General features: G+C 37.6%; 1 protein-coding gene across 4 annotated transcripts in view; it reads left to right on the forward strand.

Moving 5' to 3' along the window:
- Window positions 1-18,778, forward strand: part of TBL1X (transducin beta like 1 X-linked) — a 201,529-nt gene that overhangs the window by 53,609 nt on the left and 129,142 nt on the right. The window contains exons 1-2 of one of the 4 annotated variants that reach the window (XM_054211024.1): window positions 794-892; window positions 7,526-7,599. The exons of 1 other annotated variant lie outside the window; for it this stretch is intronic. The gene's annotated coding sequence lies outside the window, so the exon portion shown is untranslated. Of the gene's footprint in view, window positions 1-793; window positions 893-7,525; window positions 7,600-18,778 lie in introns of those variants that run through there. 2 more of the 4 variants (XM_054211045.1, XM_054211006.1) reach the window with 2 other exon arrangements.

Raw genomic sequence — 18,778 nt, forward strand, 5'->3', positions numbered from 1 at the left:
CAGGATTTAAAGAGAAAGATTCTTTTCAACGTTTCAGTGGAGGCTTGGATTAAAAAGTAAAATCCAACTTCTTATATTGCTGGTGTTTTTAGGCTCAGGCCATATCACCAGATTTTCAGTTGACTGTGAAAAGGCCTCTACGCTTCAGGTGACTATTGTCATAATAAAGATTCATTCTTACAGGGAACCACTATAATATAAACCTGAATTTTTATAAAATACATTGTTAGGCAGTGGAGAACTCTTAAGAAAGTGAACTAGTTAAGTACGATATTATTCCTGCTTTTACCAATAACTTGCCATGAGTTTTTGTATGTATTATTTGAAAAGGACACAAATAATTTTGAATAGCTCATTAATTTTATAATTGGGGCCAGTCGAATGTCATTTTTGGTTTTTTCCCATAAAAAGATTGTAAGTCCCATTTAGGATGAATTCTGTTTCAAAAATGAGTTCACAAGCGTGTACTTGTAACTTTGCTGTCTAAACATAATAGCCAGTCTTTTGAAAATTTTAACAATAATATTTATACAATAGTAGACAGTTAAAAAAATGGGTGTGATTTATAATTTACTTCGAGATCAAACATGAAAAACATGCTAGGGAATACATTTTAATGGAAGGAGCTTATCCTGTGGTAGATTTCTTTCCCGTTCAACACCTTACAGATTGTCAATTTGAGGAAAAATAAAAGTACTGAGACTTTGTCTTTCATGGACCAACTGTTTGACAGCAACTATGCTGTTTATATTTAAACCATTGGATTATCTCTAATACTTTCAGATGGTCTGAAGCAAACTTCTAGCAATGCCCTTCATGATGAGTTCCTATAATTAATGGTTCCTGAAACTACCAGGCCTCCAGCACTTCCTCTCTCTTGCAGCTCTCTGAGGTGTGAAGCTCAAGGATCAAAGAAATGTTAACTATATTGGCTTTAGGCTGTACAAAGTATAAACCCGGATCACTTGTTCGCTGAAAAGTTCTAGGACTTCTCTGTGTGAGCAAGTTAACTAGCATAACCAGACTATAATTGCTATAGCCATAACACTAAAATCCTCTCATTCTGTAAGAAAGATGTTTTGAACTGAGCTGGGCTTCTTTTGGATGAAGGTTATTAATAAAAAAAAAAAAAATTATTACCAAAAAAACCCCCACCCTAGACACCTTCATGGAAGATTTTAACTAGTGTCGTGTATGATTCTGTCACCATTATACTGGTAAATTTTCCATGTCAGGAAACTATTGGATGGTAAGAATTGGGTTTTTTCCTTCAGTCATGTGGATCCTGGGGAGGCACAGGCACTTGTTGACATGATGAGGTGCGGCTGTTGAATGCAGCCAGTAGCAGAGGATGGGGCAATTCTTGGCTTCATATGGGTAGTTTGTGGGGAAAAATGATGGACTGTCATTTGTAAGTGAGTCTCTTGACCTTTCTGGCAAGGAAGTATGTGTGGGTGAACAAAGCAGCTTTTTCGTGTCACTGGTGATGGAAACTAGAATGTAAACACCATGGTAGGAGGGATGCCAGGAGTCCATGAGCCAGAAGAGAAAATAAACAGAGGAGAAGGGTTCCCTGAAGTGAATGGAGGCAAATTCTGAAATTCTTTTTATGTCTTTTTGGTCAGCTTATGTTTTTTGTTTTGTTTTGTTTGTTGGTTTGTTTTTTAAATTTATTTTTTAATTCAACATCAATCTACTACTAATCGTTACAGATACTTACTGGTACCTTAACTAGCAAACAAATACGAATATGCTGATGAATAGGAGACACTGAGAGTGCCAACTTTTGAGAAATGTCTAGGATCACCAGTGATAATTGTCTTCTGTATGAGTTACAGCCATTGGATTTTTTTAGCCTAGTTCCAAGGGCATGATTCATATTAACAGCCCCACTTCCTCCGTGGGATGTGACAGTGGTGGATTTGCAGGGTCAGGCCATACTGATGACTGAATCTCATTCTACCTTCAACACCAGCAGGCAGTATACCAAATTGAAGAGAAAGAGATAGTACAACGTTAAATATATTGGTGTGACTGTTTGAGACCTCTTCAGAAGAAATAAGATTAAATACCATCTTACATTATCCTGACAGGTACCTTTTAATGTTGAGTGCTTATCAACAAGATCCAAGTATTTTGAACGTTTTTATTTCCCTGTTGGATTTGGGGTCAAATAAAGATAATTAGATACCAATTTCAGCATTAAAGTGTACTTAATGCAGTGTGGCTCAACAGAGGAATGAGTTATTTATTTGTAAATAATGCATTCATTGATAATATTGCATTTATACTTAATTTTTATATATTGGGCACACAAAACATTTGCTGAAAGGCTGCCTTTTACTGTACAGAAATATTATCCACCGTTTGTTATCTAAATATAAAATGCAACTTCAGTCTACTGTCTTTATTTTGGATAAATCAGAGAGTTACTTTTTCTTTTTAGTTTCAATATTGGAAGAATCAAGATGTAATAGAAATTCCTCGTTAGCAGACACCTTCTAGCACTGAGTCATTCATCTGTACTCATTAAGTAAAGTATGCTGTTATTAAATGGCCGCTCAGTAATACAGTAGCAGCATAGGAGGGATACGTGCTTTCTTCACTGAATCTACATAATTTCAGCAGAGATTGAGATTTTTAAATCAATAAGGGGATTCAGTTGCACAGGTTTTATTACAGGCTGTGAGAATCCTAGAGCTTAACCTCCCAGGCTGTATGTGAAAATTTCACCTTGAAGAGAGGCTGCCTCCCTACCCCTCCTGAGTGAGCACTTGCTCCTGCTCTCTCACACGTGCTTGCAAACACATGCAAGCACTAATCAGCCTCCTGAGTATTTCAGTGGGTGGCACACTGAGGGATTCAGGATCAGACCCCATTTGTTGTTTGGGAGGAGCAGGATTTTGGACGGCAGCAGAGCACAAAGGTAGACGAGAGAGAGCTGAGACCACTGTTGTCACCCTGAAGGGATGGGGTTGCATTTGATGGGAGAGAAGCCAGGATCTGCTGCCCTGTTAGAGAAAAGGAGCGATGTGACTGACTACTGTTTTATTATCATGAGAAGGGAAAGTATAGTGGCTCAGAAGAAAAAATGAAGAAAAGCTATGTGACTTTTCGCACTATTTAGAAATAGTGCAAATGCTATCCATGGGAAAGAAATGCAAGGCTTAAACACAGAGAAATTTACCAGCACGTGAAGCAAAATGGCATGTTAAGTGTGCCATGAAAATGTGGCACTATGTGTTTTTGAACGAAGTGGGGCTGGAAGAAAAGGGAATAATACTGGGAATAAGCTGAGGAAAAAATTCACAACAGATCTGGTTTTAAATCCAGTGTGACCCATGTAGACTTTTATTTTTTCAGAACTTATGTCTTCTAGGCAATCAACATATAAGCTACACCAAACAAGGCCATAAATCTTAGGAAGCTAATTGCAGAAGTAATGGGAAAGATTAAAGTTTTCACTTAAAACAGTTTAGTATTTTGCTTTACATTCACCTCTCTGATACACCAGTGATGAATTGTATTAAAGATAAGGAAAAGCTCCTGCAGCATTTGCAGCACATATGGGTTATGCCCCTAAAGTGCTGATTATACTGTGCAGAAAGGCAACTGCATTCTTTGTTATTTGAAACTTGGATTGTATTTCAGTGAGGAAATTATAGGGAAGAGAAATGAGCAAAAGTAGAGAGATGAAGGGATAAGGAGGAGTTGTGTGAGATGGGAGGATGTATAAAATAAGGGAAAAGGAAAAATCAGGTAGAAGGGCAGATTACAATCTCCCAACAGCTAGGAGAGTTGATAGGTTTAGGGTACTGATATGTAAATCCATGTTAGGAACAATCCTGTGGCTAGCTGTTAGTTTTCATTGATACCAAGAAGCTGAGATCACCTAGTCTATATTAAGGTTTGTGTTACCTCTTCTTTTTGAAAGATGCCTGTTACAAGTAAGGTTGATGTCATGAGGTAATCCAAAGAACTATTTTTGTGTACGTAAGTGAGAAGAATCTTCTTAATTAAATTCTCATCATATTTGAATGTATTGCATAATTCTGACTTCTCTTTGTGTTGATTTAGTTCACATTCTGTTGATACACTCTATTGTTACCAAACCAAATATTGAAACTATTCTAAAAATAGGACTTACGCAATAAATGAAAGGTCTTTTAATTTGCTTTATTATTTTACATCTCGGAGGAATCAACCTCTCCCAACTGTGTAAAATTATCTTAAATTCAGCCTTAAGCCTCTCCCCCACAAAAAGGAGGGCTGTTTGAGACAAGACAGGAAGATGTCTTTGCTTGGTTCATACTTCCTGGCAAAAATAGGTGAGGGTATGCTATCATTTACTTTCTTCCAGTGGAATAAAGATAAGCACATTTATCCTTGGTAAACAGTGCCAAGAAAACCCTGTTCTTAATTAAAAACCATTCCTCCTTCCTCCCCCCAATACTTCATATGTTTGATTGAATCAAGGGCTGTTTTTTCTTCAGAAAGAACGTTTTAAAAAAGTACTACTAACTCTGTATTAAGCGAAATGTAGAATGAGTTTAGATTGAGATTTAGACTCTGTCTAACTTTATTTGGGTTCTTTGTAGAATTATTAAAAAAAATAAATAAAAGAGTAAGTGGTGTTAATCTAGCATCAAGACTGAAGAACCTACAGTCCACAAAGCCTTCATATAGCTGCCTTGACATCTAAATACGTAGGTGTCTATGTTTTTCAGTAGCAAAGGATTTAAGTGCCTAAAATTCTACTTCTGTACAGACAGCAATGCTGGTTTGGCTTGTCTTCCGCCGAAGTCCATCTGGGATTCTGAAATTAAGTATTTCTGCTCATTAGCCCTCGTACAGGTTTCTTTAACGCTTATCATTGGAAAATGAGTTCAGCACAAAACGCAGCAGCCATGGCTATGGCACACTAATCACAAAGGCTCTGTAGGAACCAGAAAGGAAGTACGGAAAAGATAGGGAGTTGATTGTTGAGAATAAATCTGAAAATTGCCAGGGCAAGAGGCAAGCAGAGGACTTGGGAGAGTAAAGCAGGGGAAAAAGCATTGGAAAGTAAAAAGCAGTGCGGAAGAGCTAACAAATCCATGAAGGAGACAGAAAGCTGAGAGATGAGATTAAAAGGAAAGCTGGTATATGAGAGCTGGGAGCTCATGGGAAATGGGATTCTGGTTGTGGGGAGGGAGCAATATATTGTGTAATGAAGCTGATGAGAATGAAGCAGTTACTCTAAAGAGGCAGGGAGACAGGGCTGAGATCAGAAACAGGAGACCGAGCCTGATAACAAGGAATGTGATGGGGGTGGTGGCACATGTCCCCGGTATTGGCAATAGTACAGCTTGGGTGAGAAGGATAGGTGGCCAAGTTTTGAGGAAGACTGCTGGGCATCTGTATTGAACAAGATGGAGCTTCTTTACAATGGTTACTGCCTTTAAAGGAGCTGGAAATTAAACCAAGCTCAGAAAGCTGTCTTGAAGCATGTCGTTTGAGTTATGGAGAACAAGCACTGCACAGCTGGGAAGGTGAAGACCGAAGGTTGTCTAGAACGTGTTAACTGAGCTCCCTCAGACATACATGTTATGATATAGCTTTAAATTATGTGATCTCGGAATTGTATGGTCTTTTCATCTGGACCAGAAGTGTACAAAGACTGTGCAGCAAAGGAGACACATCTTTGAAAACTTGTTGTTTTCAAAAAAAAAAAAAAATTGTTGTAGAAACTTTAAGAGAGGTAGTGAATGGGGCAACGCACTACAAGAAAGGAAAGATGCGTTGCCTAGTTTAAGGCAGATGAACACAGCTTCCCCAGAAAGTTAAAGTATCGTATAAGGCTAGATACTCTCATGAATGAGTTTGAGGACTCTCTGGTTGAATGCTATAGTTCATAATGCTCCTAATTCCAAAGTTTCATTCTTTAAGTTCATGGTCTATGGGGATGATACGACGTCCCTTGCAGGGGACTGCAGTGCGGTCTGTGGTTATCCTGACAGCACCAAAGAGGAGCTCTGTGTGAGAACTAGCGTTTCTGTCCTCAGAGTGCTGTTCTAAAATGGCACAGAATAACCTGGAGTGGATGCAAGCGTAGAACTGTGCTGTGACCATACGTGACCATATGTGACCATACACAGTTGATGTGTTGATTTTCCGTACTCTCTTTTCTTCTTGCTACTGTATTCACTGAATGAGGTTAGGGTCCTGTGGAAAAAAATGGGATGTCATCACCTAACACAAAGTCTGTCAGACTAGGTATGAACAAGGGGGGCCAATTAACTCCATATCCTTAAAAAATAAAAATAGGGACTTCTGAAGTGCTTACCTTTAAAAATTTGTTAGTTTCCACCTCATCGGACACCTTTCTTATTTTAAGATTTTAGAGTTATTGAGGATGTTGATGTTTATATAGACTTGTTGACTTTTGTTTTTTTAAATGGCATGCTTTCCATATATTTATCCTGGGAAAGTCTGGATGCACGGTGTGCAAAGAAAACCTAAAAACTAGGAAGCATAGTTCCAGTCAGTTTTTTAATTTCCATTGACTTCTGGTAAAATTTTTCTTTTTAAAAATTCTACCTTGCTTACTTTTCCAAATATGTATTTAATTGGATGATGGAGAAGATGAAAAATAATTTTCTTGTGTTCTGATGTAACTGTAATTATATTTTAGGGGAACTAATTCCATCTTTGTTTTCTTTCTAATCTGGTTATATTATGACCGTGGACAAAAGTAAGACTGCAATTACTATTTAGGGAGACTAGGTTCAGTTGTTGTGTCGTATCAAGTGCATTGCTTTTCTACTGTGTTATTGTTAGATGGGCTGCTCTAAATGAGATGGTCTAATTTGGAAAAATTTGAATATGTGCAGGTGGACTTTTGTGCGGCAAAGCCACGCTTATTTAATTGGAGCTCCATATGCCTGCAAAAATTTATTCCATATGGTTGAATGTGTTCTTTAATTCATACTAGTGCCAGAAGAAAGTAGAATAACTTTATGTTTTGAGCTCCTCCTTAACTAAGTGACATTGCACCTGTACACAAGCCTTCTTTCACTTTTTAAAGTGGTAACTGAATATGTAGGATTTTCTTGTTTTAAGGTATCTTTAATCTGATGCAAACAAAGCCTTAACTGTGTTGCTGTCTGTTTGTACTCTTAAAAACAAGTGATGAAATATACCTAAATCATGCAATCCCACCTTCTGCTAGGTTGCATTTACATGAGGCTTCTCACAGAAAACTCTTTCATTTAAGGTTGTGCTGAGTCTAAAAAAACATATATATATACACACATATATATGTAGAATTGGTCAAATAAAACCCAGTCTTTTTGCAGGGAAAAAAAGCTTTGCGTTTGCTTCTGGTTAAGCAAATTGATGGGAAATAATCCTTTTATAAAAGCTGGATATCTGAATTTTTGACTTGCTAACAATTAGGGGCCTTAAGAATTGATATAATCAAGAGGTGAACTTATAAGGAGTTATGTAAACTGATTTTCTTTCCTTTGCTTTTTATTGTACACAGGTACTCAAGGATAAAACTGGCCTGAAGGGAAAATCTGGGGGAAACTGGGGAGCTTGACTGTTCTTGCCACCTGAGTAAGTGAATGCTTAGCGGGAAGTAAGCTCTGCAAAACGTTAAAACTGTTAAATGTTTTTCAGCATCTCTGTTCCTAATTGCAATCTGTAACTTGAGACAGTACTTTGGCTTTTGAATTGAAGAAGATTAGAAATACTAGGGCTAGCTAAAGGGAATGTTCTATAGAGCCTTCTGTGCTTTGCCATAGGTTTGCTTTTTATTGCTACTCTTGAAGCCTTTATAAAATTAAACGTAGATTATATGCAGGATTTCTTGCTATTTTGGTGTTTTGCCTTTTCAGTTATTTATCTTGAGGCTAATTTCTGAGTTTGAAAGACCTCTGTTTCTTGAAGTTAAACTTGATCTTGCTGGTTTGTGAGCATAATAAGGCACTGCGATTCAGAAGGACTGAAGTCACAAGAAGAGGTCAGGTTAAGTATGAGGTCATCAGAGGACGAAATCTCAGACGTCAGCCTCGTAGTGGCCTTATATGGTTGTCTTGGAAAGGGGTAAATGCTCATTTCACGTTGTTTGAGACAAAAGCTATTGTCTCGGTTTGGTTTGCTTCCATTAAAATAGTTGGATTTACTTCCATTAAAACAGGACAAGGACAGCTTTTCTTCATCAGCTTTGACAGGGCATGTGGCAGACATTCCTAGGCGTCTGAAGGTCCCCAACCAGTTCCAAACCCAGCCTACACAGGTTTCTGAAAAGGCAGGAAGAATATTTTTCAGTTACCCGTCTAGCTTCCTTTCCTGGCAATCCAAGCATTATTCTGGTTACAACAAATTATTTTACATGTCCAAAAGGTATTTTGTTGTATTATTTAATGTATTTATATATTCATGCATATTCATATATGAAAAGCATGTAATATTAATGAGCAGATAAGTATAGTATTGCATGAAACTTCTTTCTGCTGGTGACGTATTTTTAATAATGAGCAAGTTAATTGAGTTTTCTGAAACAATTGCTAGAGCTGGAGCCTTTCTTCCTGCTAGGATTTATCATGCTAAAAGAATTATGTTGAGTTTTGGAAGGCTTCAGTAAGTTGAATATCCTCGCTGCTATCTACATTAAATTTTACAAACACTACTTTATCAGCTGAGAGTCTCTCAATTTAATCTGGTCTAAACTTGTTATCAGTGCATTTTATTTCAAATCTGTGCTGTGGTTTAATCATATTCTTGTACTGAATACATGAATTTATAAATTGATATCTGTCACGTCACTGCATAAAAAAGTATATTTAATTTTGCCATAGTGTTTACTGTCTTTATCTCTTTGTGCTAGAGTAGTAGACCAAAAAGTCTCTCATTGCTTTTGATATTAAAGAAAATTAAATATGTAACTTAAAAATATGCAAGACTTTGAGCTATACTCACATAAGGTTTTAATTCGTTCAGAAATGCACCGTGGCAGCATTTACCATTATCACTTTTTGATTTGTAAGTTAGGTAGTGAATCACAAATAATGCCTGAGACTGTATTATAAGTAACTGGTTGCTTTCCTATGCATTTGTAGTTCTCATTGAAGTTCTGGTTCCTGCAAATTTTGTGCCTTGTCATACTTGCAGTCATGCGTCGTTTTAGGAATTAGGTCTATGGACTAGCAAAGAGGTGTAAGGTTTATTAAAGGAGAAAAGTTCAGTATTCTTAAATGATAATGGCATGTTTTGAAATCAAAATTGGCTCAACAGCTCTATTTTAAATCCAGCAGGGACCTTTGAGAGAGATTTTCGCGTTGTTTCTTTTAACTTCTATACTAACATGCAGCAAATGTTTTCATTTATTTCCTGTGTTATCAGTTCTACTCTGCATTATTTTAGTCTATTGCTTTTGACAGTGATGAAAGACAGGTATTTCCTGACCTTTTGTATTTTGGGTGCTACATAAGCTCAGCTGTTTGCTTTAAGAATATTTTCTTCTCCTGTCTTGTTCCCTTTTCCTCTTTTGGAAGGCAGCACAAGAAATTCTAGGTGCAATTGCATTTTATTTTTTTTTTTAATTGTCGTTTAAGTTTTGTGCTTGTGTACATAAGACAAGACCTTACTCATACAAAAGAAAGGTAGTCATTCTGCTAGGCTTGAGGATTTGTAGGTATAGTGACTTCTGCCTTGACAAAGATATCATGTCAAAGTAATGTTACTTTTTACTTGAAAATTGTCCTTAATTGGTGTTAGAGGAAGGCAGGAGTCAAGAACTATTGAACTAAGAGCTCGGGATAAACCAATTAAATTGTGTAATCTATATCTTTATGAATAAAGGATTGATCTCTAATTTAGGTGTTTTATCCAGTTTCTTATTTGCCAGTTATTGTATTTCCTGCATCACCTACAGATTTTCTCGTTCAGACTTGAAATTGAGTGCCCTGGGGCAAGATTTTCTCAAGTTAAGCATGGAAATGAACTGGCCATGTTTTTGAGACCATCTTGCATGTAGCAGCTCTTGTGCCTGGTGTTCTGGAAAGATCGATGGGTTTTGCAAATCTGCATCTGGGTTTGAAACAAGATAAAACGTATCTGTGACTCAACCCTCTGTGTACTGTATTACGTTACTTTTCAGGGATCGGTAGGTAATAGTCTGTGCTGTATTTAGAGGCTGAAGTGAAGCCAACTGGTACTGTTGCTGCATCCTGTTGATACTGTAGGATGAAGATCTTCAACTTCTTTTGGCAGTTATTTCAGGGAGATGGTTATTACTTTTTTTTAAATCATATTGTATGGTTTCTGACAGTTTTTAAAGATATCATATGCTCTGCTGTTCATAGTCTAGAAGTCTCTGGGGATTTAAAACTCCTTTCTACAGTATCTCTCTCACAAAGATCAATTAAGTTCCTAATTAGAGTTGTATCAACTTAGCATCTACCGAAATCCTAAAAAAGCTGATGTTCGATGGGACAATTCTAGAAGGCTTTTTAATCTTACGATAAATTTTTAGTTGAGGATTTATTTTTGTAGTATATTTTTGAGAGGGGTTCTTTCTTGTTCGGAAAGTGGCGTTTGAGTAATGGAAAGCTTCAGTAGCTGAAATTTTAATAAAAATGGAACCAAACAAAGTTATTTAAACAATTTTATTTGCTAAAATATCTTGTTCTCAGACTGCTAAGAGAACTGTAGTTCCAACCCTCTCCCATGCTTTCTGTCTTTGAAAGACAACTTCTTTTGATCAGGCCGAAAAAGTTGATGAAATTGTATCTCCTTGTTTTGCCTGAAGCGAAATGACACAGCCTTTCGTTGGTGTTTGGAAAGTTGTATATCACTAAATTTGAAAGGTACCAAAGTCCTGTGGTTGGCCTCAGCATTAAAATATATAGACACTTCTGCTTTATGAGGCTGTAAACCAGATAATTCGTCACTAGTGGGGACCTGGAGGTAGACGTGGGCTTTTAAAAAACAATAAGTTATATTACAAATTCCTTCTGGAGCGGGAATGTTGTTTTTAGGGATTCCTGCAGAGTGGAAGCCTATTATGGTGGTATTGTGCATGTAGTAAATCATATACTTTGCCTAGGTTGTTTGTTGTTTGGGGTTTTTTTTTGTTTTTGTTTTTTTTTCTTAAAGGTCTAAGACCATTCCAACATTCTGTCATAATAACAAGTAGTATCCTCTCTGCAAACACAGAGGGGGGAGAAATGATTGTTATTTTTTTTGAAGTGTAATATTCTCACTATATAAATAAATGTTAGTGTGCCACACAATTCACGTGAACAGCAGTGCAGCTGTATTGCTGTTGTCTACCCAAACAACAAGAAATGAGAAGGAAAGAGGGGATGACGAGGGGGATGTGTATCAGAGATCAGCGTTGTGGTATGAATGAATTGATGCTGTGGTTTTATTGGGGGTGGGGCAGACTCATTACAGGAGGCTTCATCTGTTTGCTGCACTTCGATATTTAGAAAGCATCTTTAGTGATCCTTTTTGCAAACCAGCTCATGCAGTAACTGGCAAAACAGAAGCAATTAGTGGTGTAATCTCAAAGGGAATCTCAAGCTTCACTTTAAGTGCAGTGATTAAATCCACTAAAATGATAACCATTGCTGCCAAGAACTCCTGTAATTGGTCACTAATGTATTTTGTTGTAGCAGTCGATAACCACTGGATTTCATGCATGTAATTAGTAATGCATACACGTTTGGTCAGTAAAATTGAAAATCCTAATAACCAAGGCTAGAGGGGGTGGGAAGGAACACAGAGCTGGAGAACTGAAATAGTGCTCTGTTGATAGTACCTAACTAGAACTGTATGCTTCAATAAAACAAGTGTCCTACTGTGCTGGAATACAAATGGGCTGTCTGTGGCAGGATATAGCAAAGACGTTTGGCAGAGAGGGATTTGAAAGCTTCTGGCATAATGTAATTGAATTGGCCATTTCTTTAAAGATACAGCAAATTGTTTGCCGCGGCATTCATCATCATAAGGAAGGTCAGACAGCTTGCCAAACATATGATATTCATAATAAAAAGTAAAACGGTGACGCTTACATTTAAACACAAATCATGTTAGCATGTTTGTAAAAGCTGTGGAAATGAATGGGAAATATTTTTGGTGGCGCTGAGGCATTAGTAATCTAAGTAAGACTGTAATTCAAGAGGGGGAAAGCTTATAGTCAGGGAAGAGACCCCCAAGGGAATTCAGCTAGTGAGCAACATATGATCCCCCTGACTTGAGAGGATAGTAGGTGTTTTGGCAGGAGTATTGCTGACTCTCTCTTCTGATCACTTAAGGGAAGATAAGCTTGTATGATCCTATTTTTTCCCTCTTAAGAAAATAAAGGGGAAAATAACAAAGGAGAAGGACTTAAGGAAGTCTTTAAAAAGAGGCAAAATCTAAACTGAAGCGTTGCTGGGTTTTGTTAGTCAGTTACACTGTGACAGAACAAGATGATGCAACAACCTGTAGCGTATCTGAAATGTTACAAGAAATGCTCAGTATTGGTACACTGGGAAACCCCTCTCCAGTCACATCCAGAGCGCTGAACACAAATTGCATGATGACAGGGGCTTTGGGCCACACAGTGATGCCTCTGCAAATGAGTAGCTGTTAGCTTTTAGGTTCTAACACATTCAGGAGACTGGCATTTTGATTTCTTGCACCACTGCACCACTGATAGGGTTGGAAATGGGAATCAAAATAATTAGATTGGATATATAGATCCTAGCAAACCAGCCAAGAAAGCGGCTAGGCTGGGGAGGGCTGCTCTGAATTCTAAAACGTGCCAGCATTTTTTTATGAGAGGGCGAGGACGGAAGGAGTAAACTAGAGTGCAGATGCTCGCCATTTATATTCAAAGCATGTAATAAAATAATTGAATATATGCTTCCTCCTATTAAAGCCTGTTAAAATCAGTAATAAAGTACATTAGCCTTATATTAAAAAGGGAGCACAAATTTTCAGGTAATATATCTTAGTTGCAGTATGCACAGTGTATAGATAGGCAGGCTGGGAAGTGGTCTTTTACATCATCCGAGGCATTCCTCCTTGCTGATACAGGACTGTTCTCATCAATGCATTTTCTGTTACCTTGTCCAGCAGTATGTTTGCAGTATTCCCTCTGGCAGTTTTTTGCACAGGGCCAACAGTTGTTCCCCTCCAAAAAGCCTTCCCTGATAGTCACTCAGTATTTCCCATTAAAAAAAAAAATAAAGCTTTCCATTTACTCCTCCTTCAGTTTCCACATCTGATAGAAAATGTCGTCTTTTTCTGCTATGCAGATTCCTCCTTTAGATATTTGTAAACTATTACCCCACTTTCTCTTTGCCCCACTTTGCCATTTCTCATCTGTACAAATTTATCTCTCAATCTTTACTCAAAAGTCAGTTCTTCAAATTTTTGCTTTTTAGAGACCCCTCTTCATTTAACCAGGAGATTCAGGAGTCCGGGTCCTCCTAAATTTATAGAGGATATGTTTTTTCTGTTAGCACGATTTCTGTTGCTTTTTTAAAATTCTACTGTGTAGCTTGCCTGCCCATACTATCTCATACTTCATTTATGGCTCAGTGCACTTTTTCCCTTCCTTCCCTTCCTTCCTTATTATTTTTTTTTTTTTTTTGGTACCAAACTTGTTATATCTTGCATTTTCCCAGGTAATATCTCTGTTACTTTCCATTTGTGCTTCTGTGTTTCCTTTTCATTGCATTAAATCCCAAGTTCTTGTCTCTGCAAGTTCTAATCTAGTTAGTTGATGTTAAGCATCAGTCCAAAATAGCCTAGTGGTTTGTGTGCACATCTGCGATGAAGAACGCAGCGGATGCAGTATCTCCTGTGCTTTGAAGCCAGATGTACAGGGCTGTGTCTCTGCTAATACTATACGATAATAACACATGCTTAAGTATTTGCCTACTTTTGCAGAAGCCTGTCCTGTGTCCCGTCCCTAGAACACTGGCTGAACTTGTAAGCAAATCCAGCAGTTATTGGCCCCGGTTGTAGTCAGTGGAAAAAGCTATGTTGAGCTGTTTCTGAACATCCTCGTTTTGAACTAAACACCAGCATTTTTCTCCTGCTTCCCTACTCCACATCTCCAGGCGATTTTAGATGTTAGTTGTCTTATTGTGCTGTACAACTTGCACGTAAGTCTACCATTCAGTGATACAACGTTTTGATGTAGGATTGAAAAACTAACAAAAAAAAAGGTGTATTTATTATCCATATGGAATGGATGATATTTAACTAGTATGGAGGTGCAGTGGAGGCGCAATACTCACACCTCAAGCTCAGAGTGTCTGGACGTACTGGGGAGAGAGTTTGAGAGTTCTGGAGGAGCTCATCTTCCTGGTAGGAAACTGATAAAATCCAATCTGTTTTGTCAAACAGAGACTGAAATTGTGAGTTGGTCATCATCTGGTAATAAGCGTCTGAAGATTTATGATATCAGAAGGATCTTTTTCTTGGTAGTTATGGAAATAAAAAGATGCTGGAAATAAGCTAAAGGTAGAAGAATTCAAACAGGAAACAGAATTGGTTTTTCCCCCAGTATTCATAGCTATTTTAAAACTGGAAAATTGCTGAAATTGAGATGAGGAATTGTCCATTAGCTGAAATTTTTACATCCTGTTCCGATGCGTTTCTAAAATACGTATTTCTTTCAATGTTTCAAAGTTAACATGTAATGCAAGATTTGCATGTTTGAGTTTCAAAACTTGTGTTATTGAAGAAGCCCAGTTAGATAATGTACTGGTCTCTTTTTGTCTTCATTCTTATGAAGGTCTTCAGTTAAGGTTAGGGCTCTCATACACACAGATTACTTAGCTGAGATGATGGCCGTATGTTTCTGGAGTGCAGTTGCAACACAGCAGTCACTGTGCAAGAAACTGAAGAAATAGTTCAGTTATTTGTCCTGCTCCAAAAGTTACCTTTATGATGCCTTCTGCCCAGTGCTGCTCTTCTGGCGGATAAAACATACAGCCCACTTAGGAGCTTGGCAGTGATGTTTTTTATAGAGAGAACTTAGAAAAAAATGTTATTTTCTTTTTAATAATTTTTTTCCTTGACCTTTATCTGCAGTGAAATTGGCTCGCAGTGTCATAGCCGGTCTAAATACAACATTTTATTTATGGCAATATATAGAACAAGTGGAGTTTGGGAGAAGACGAAAGAAATTAAAGAATCTTAGCTTTTTTAGATGAATAACTTACTGAATGTGAACGAATGCAAATGCTACTGTCTTGAACAAAGAGATCAAATTAAATACCTTGCACGGGTTCCATAATGCCTGTCTAAGAGGACTGCAACACTTGATCCCTCATGTTTTGACTACTGCCATTCAGTCAACAGTATAGCAGTGTATTTTACACAGGCTGTAAAAACAAGGCAGCATGTTACACAGGTAATATTTTCCATACCTGTTAGAGTGTTAAATGCTATTAAATATTTCCCATTCCAATGTATAAATAACCTTCTGTGGTATGAATTCTAGGTAATGCAAGCATCTTATATATTTCAGCACCACAGCATAGCATTTGTTTTGTTTAGGAGACCTGCAGATGGCTTTAATCTTCTATTTTAAGTTATTAAAAATCACATGATATAAACAGCAGGATGTGCCATGTAGCTAACTTGATTGTGCTGTAACTCAGAACAAACTGGGCTGTTTCTTCCTTGTCAGGAAGACTTTCTGTGCTTGTTGTTATCTTACCCTTGGTTATTGGAACTGTGTTTATGTCCTTCTTCTACAATAATCTTCAGAACTAATTATGTTCAGTTCACTACCAGTGCACATTATATGGGATGACTTCTTTTGCTGTACAACAAATGAATTCGGCTCTTCATTACTGTGTGTTGACTTTGCTTTTGAAGGCCATCTGAAAATAGGTAAAAGAACGTTCAAGTTCATTTGCTTTTTCTGATCTCTTATGCAACACTTAGAAACAGGGTGAGTGGTCTCCTCTTGTGAGATAGTATACAATCAAGGAAATTTTTAGATTATTTGTAAACTGGTAGAGAAGTTTCATTTACACACAAACTTAGCTGTAAAGAGATGCATATAGTTAATTAGTTAAAAAAATAAATATTGTGGCTGTGTAGGACTCAATTTTACCAAAGGACGTGGAAAATGATTTGTGTTATTGAAACAAAACCCATTATTATTATGTGATCTTAGGGAAATGTGGTTTTGAAGCTTGCTTTGTTTCCATAGCAAGTTTTTTAGGCTTTCAAAGGATTAGTTCTTATATTAATAATACCCTTCTACCCATGTATTGTTTGGAAAAATTAGGCTTGTTCAGGAAATGATAAGTGACAGCACTGGTATCTTAGCTCCCTACCTTGGGAAGTGCTTCCCTTATTTTCCTTTTCCGTGCCCTCTCCAGGAACAAAAGCAATACAAAAATGCAGATGTTGAAAGGCACGAAAATGTGTTTAAAGTATTTTCCTTCTGTCTTGGAACAATGGTTGCTGACAGCAGAAGGCTTGCTTGCTTGTTAAAATTAGATTTGAATCATCAGTGTAATAGCGGTAGGAAATTGTAGGATGGAAGGGTGCCAGGAAGCCTATCTATATCTGCCCTTTCAGTATGCGTAAGGTGGGCCCTGAATGACTTTAGCTGGCTCCTTAGTTGAGCAAGCTTGCCCTATATGACAAGTACTCGTTTAAGCATCCTTAAAACAAAATACTTTGTACCTGGGCAAAAGCCATTTAGGTGGGTTACCAAGAACAAGACACAAGCACAGCAATGCAAGATGGCTGTTGCAACTTACGCTTCTGAAGCGAGTATTTCTTGTTGGTTCCTTACATCACATTTAATTGGGCCCGAGCTCATTACCTCTCACCATTTTCCTGGACTAGGATAAAAAAATCTGTGGTTTAGGGCTTGGTTTATTGGATTTTATGGTTGTAAAAACACTGCAAAGTTTTCATGAGCTAGCTGTGAGTTAAATAGAGGACGATGTCTGCTCTGAAGCTGCATCAGAGTCAGCATCATTCTGGCTTATTCTGTTTCTCCTCAGCTGTTTTAAGGCAGTCCGGTACCCAGTTGCTTCCTTGCTATAGTTACTATCCATTGGCTTTGCAGTAACCCAATTTATGGAAGACAGTGACCTCTCTATGCACCTTAAAACCATTCACAGAAATGGCTGTTATTCTGCTGATGCGGAAAGCAGCTGCCCATTTAAATCTCTTTTTCTTACAGAGGGGCTGGTTATGTCTCTGCTGTGTACTGGCTTCTATTTCATTTCTGGTGTGGTTTTTACACTATTTCCATAAGCAGCTTGGTTCCTGATTACTTCAGGGAGTGTTTTGCATGATATAATGGTAATTGATATCAGCTGAAGTGCTGAAGCTACCAGTCCCCTAATTTAAATTAGTGCCAGTCGGAAATGGGAGAGCCAGAAGCAGGATTGTGCATGGGAGAGGTCTCTGCTTTTGGTAATTATTTAGTTTGCTCTCACAATGGAGTAAGAATTTTCTGTCCTTCAGGTCATGTGGTTATTCTTGTCCTGGGTGGCAAAGTGGAATCAAAGTGGTTGTGAAGGGACGATCAAGGAGGAATTTTAGTTTAAGTGTCTAATGGTGTTTAGTGCATTACTGTTCTCTTCATCAGTGCTATGAATGCAATCAGACATATTTTAAAATAAATCTACATAAATAACTGGCTTATAATAATGCAGCATTGGTTTATATCTTTTTATATCATTTGTTTACATCTACTCCACTTAATGCTCTCTCTCTTGTATGTACGTATGTATCCATCTGTATGTATCTGGAGTTTATATATATAATGTTTATTTATTTTATGGAGACATAAGCAGTTCTACAGCTGGACTGTACTGTTTATAGGTATTATTTAACTGTTGGCAAATATTTGGAAGGCGTGGGACCACCATAGTTTCATGAGACTGGTATAGCAAATTGGATCGTACCCAAGGGAAAATTGAAAGTGTTGCCTGAGGCCACTTTGAATTGACCTTCTTGTGTATTCAGCTTATAGACTGCAATCCGCACTCCTACGCGTGTACCAACTGGAAGAACAGTGGGTTATGTGGAAGATTTTGATGGAAGCTACTGATGTATTTGTGTTTGAAAAAATGGAAGGGAATTGATCTAGTTTTTTTCTCTGGAGTCCTTACAGGCCTGGTAGAATGATGTACTGTCAGGTAGGCTTCAGGTCACCCAGATGACAGTGGCTTGCACAGCTCCACTGGTAGCTTGTTCTGCTCTCCAAGTTATGTTTCCAGAAACATAACTGAAGTTTTATTTTCTGTACATTGATTTCATTATTTCTTGTTATATCTTTGCTGACTAATCTAATTGCTTGTCCTCTTTTTGATATCCTGAGTCATATTTGTAGACAGTTGTTTGACATGTTTCTCAAAACAAGGTCAAGAGCCATTCCCTTAAGTAGCCCAGATACTTGTGTTACATAGAGCCTTTTTGTAAGCGTTCTTCCTATTTGTCTTGTCTATAAAAGTATGTAAGTCTAACCTAGAACATTAAGGTTTTTACGGCCTTACCTACTTACATTCTAGTTCAATTCAGTGCATTGTAATATTGCATATACTCTTAATCACACTGTTAGCCAGTATCATCTTTAAACATATTCCATGTCCCCTGGGTGTCTACCTACCATCTGTTACTTTATCCCATTAGATTTCCACCAGATTTACCATTTTCTCTCCAGCATACTGTGCTGAAAAAACCCTGCTTTTAGTTTCCCGTATTGATCTCTCAGTTTAGTCTTAATTACACAGTTAATCAGATTATGGTG

Source organism: Rissa tridactyla, chromosome 1 (assembly GCF_028500815.1).
Source record: "Rissa tridactyla isolate bRisTri1 chromosome 1, bRisTri1.patW.cur.20221130, whole genome shotgun sequence".
NCBI lineage: Eukaryota > Metazoa > Chordata > Aves > Charadriiformes > Laridae > Rissa > Rissa tridactyla.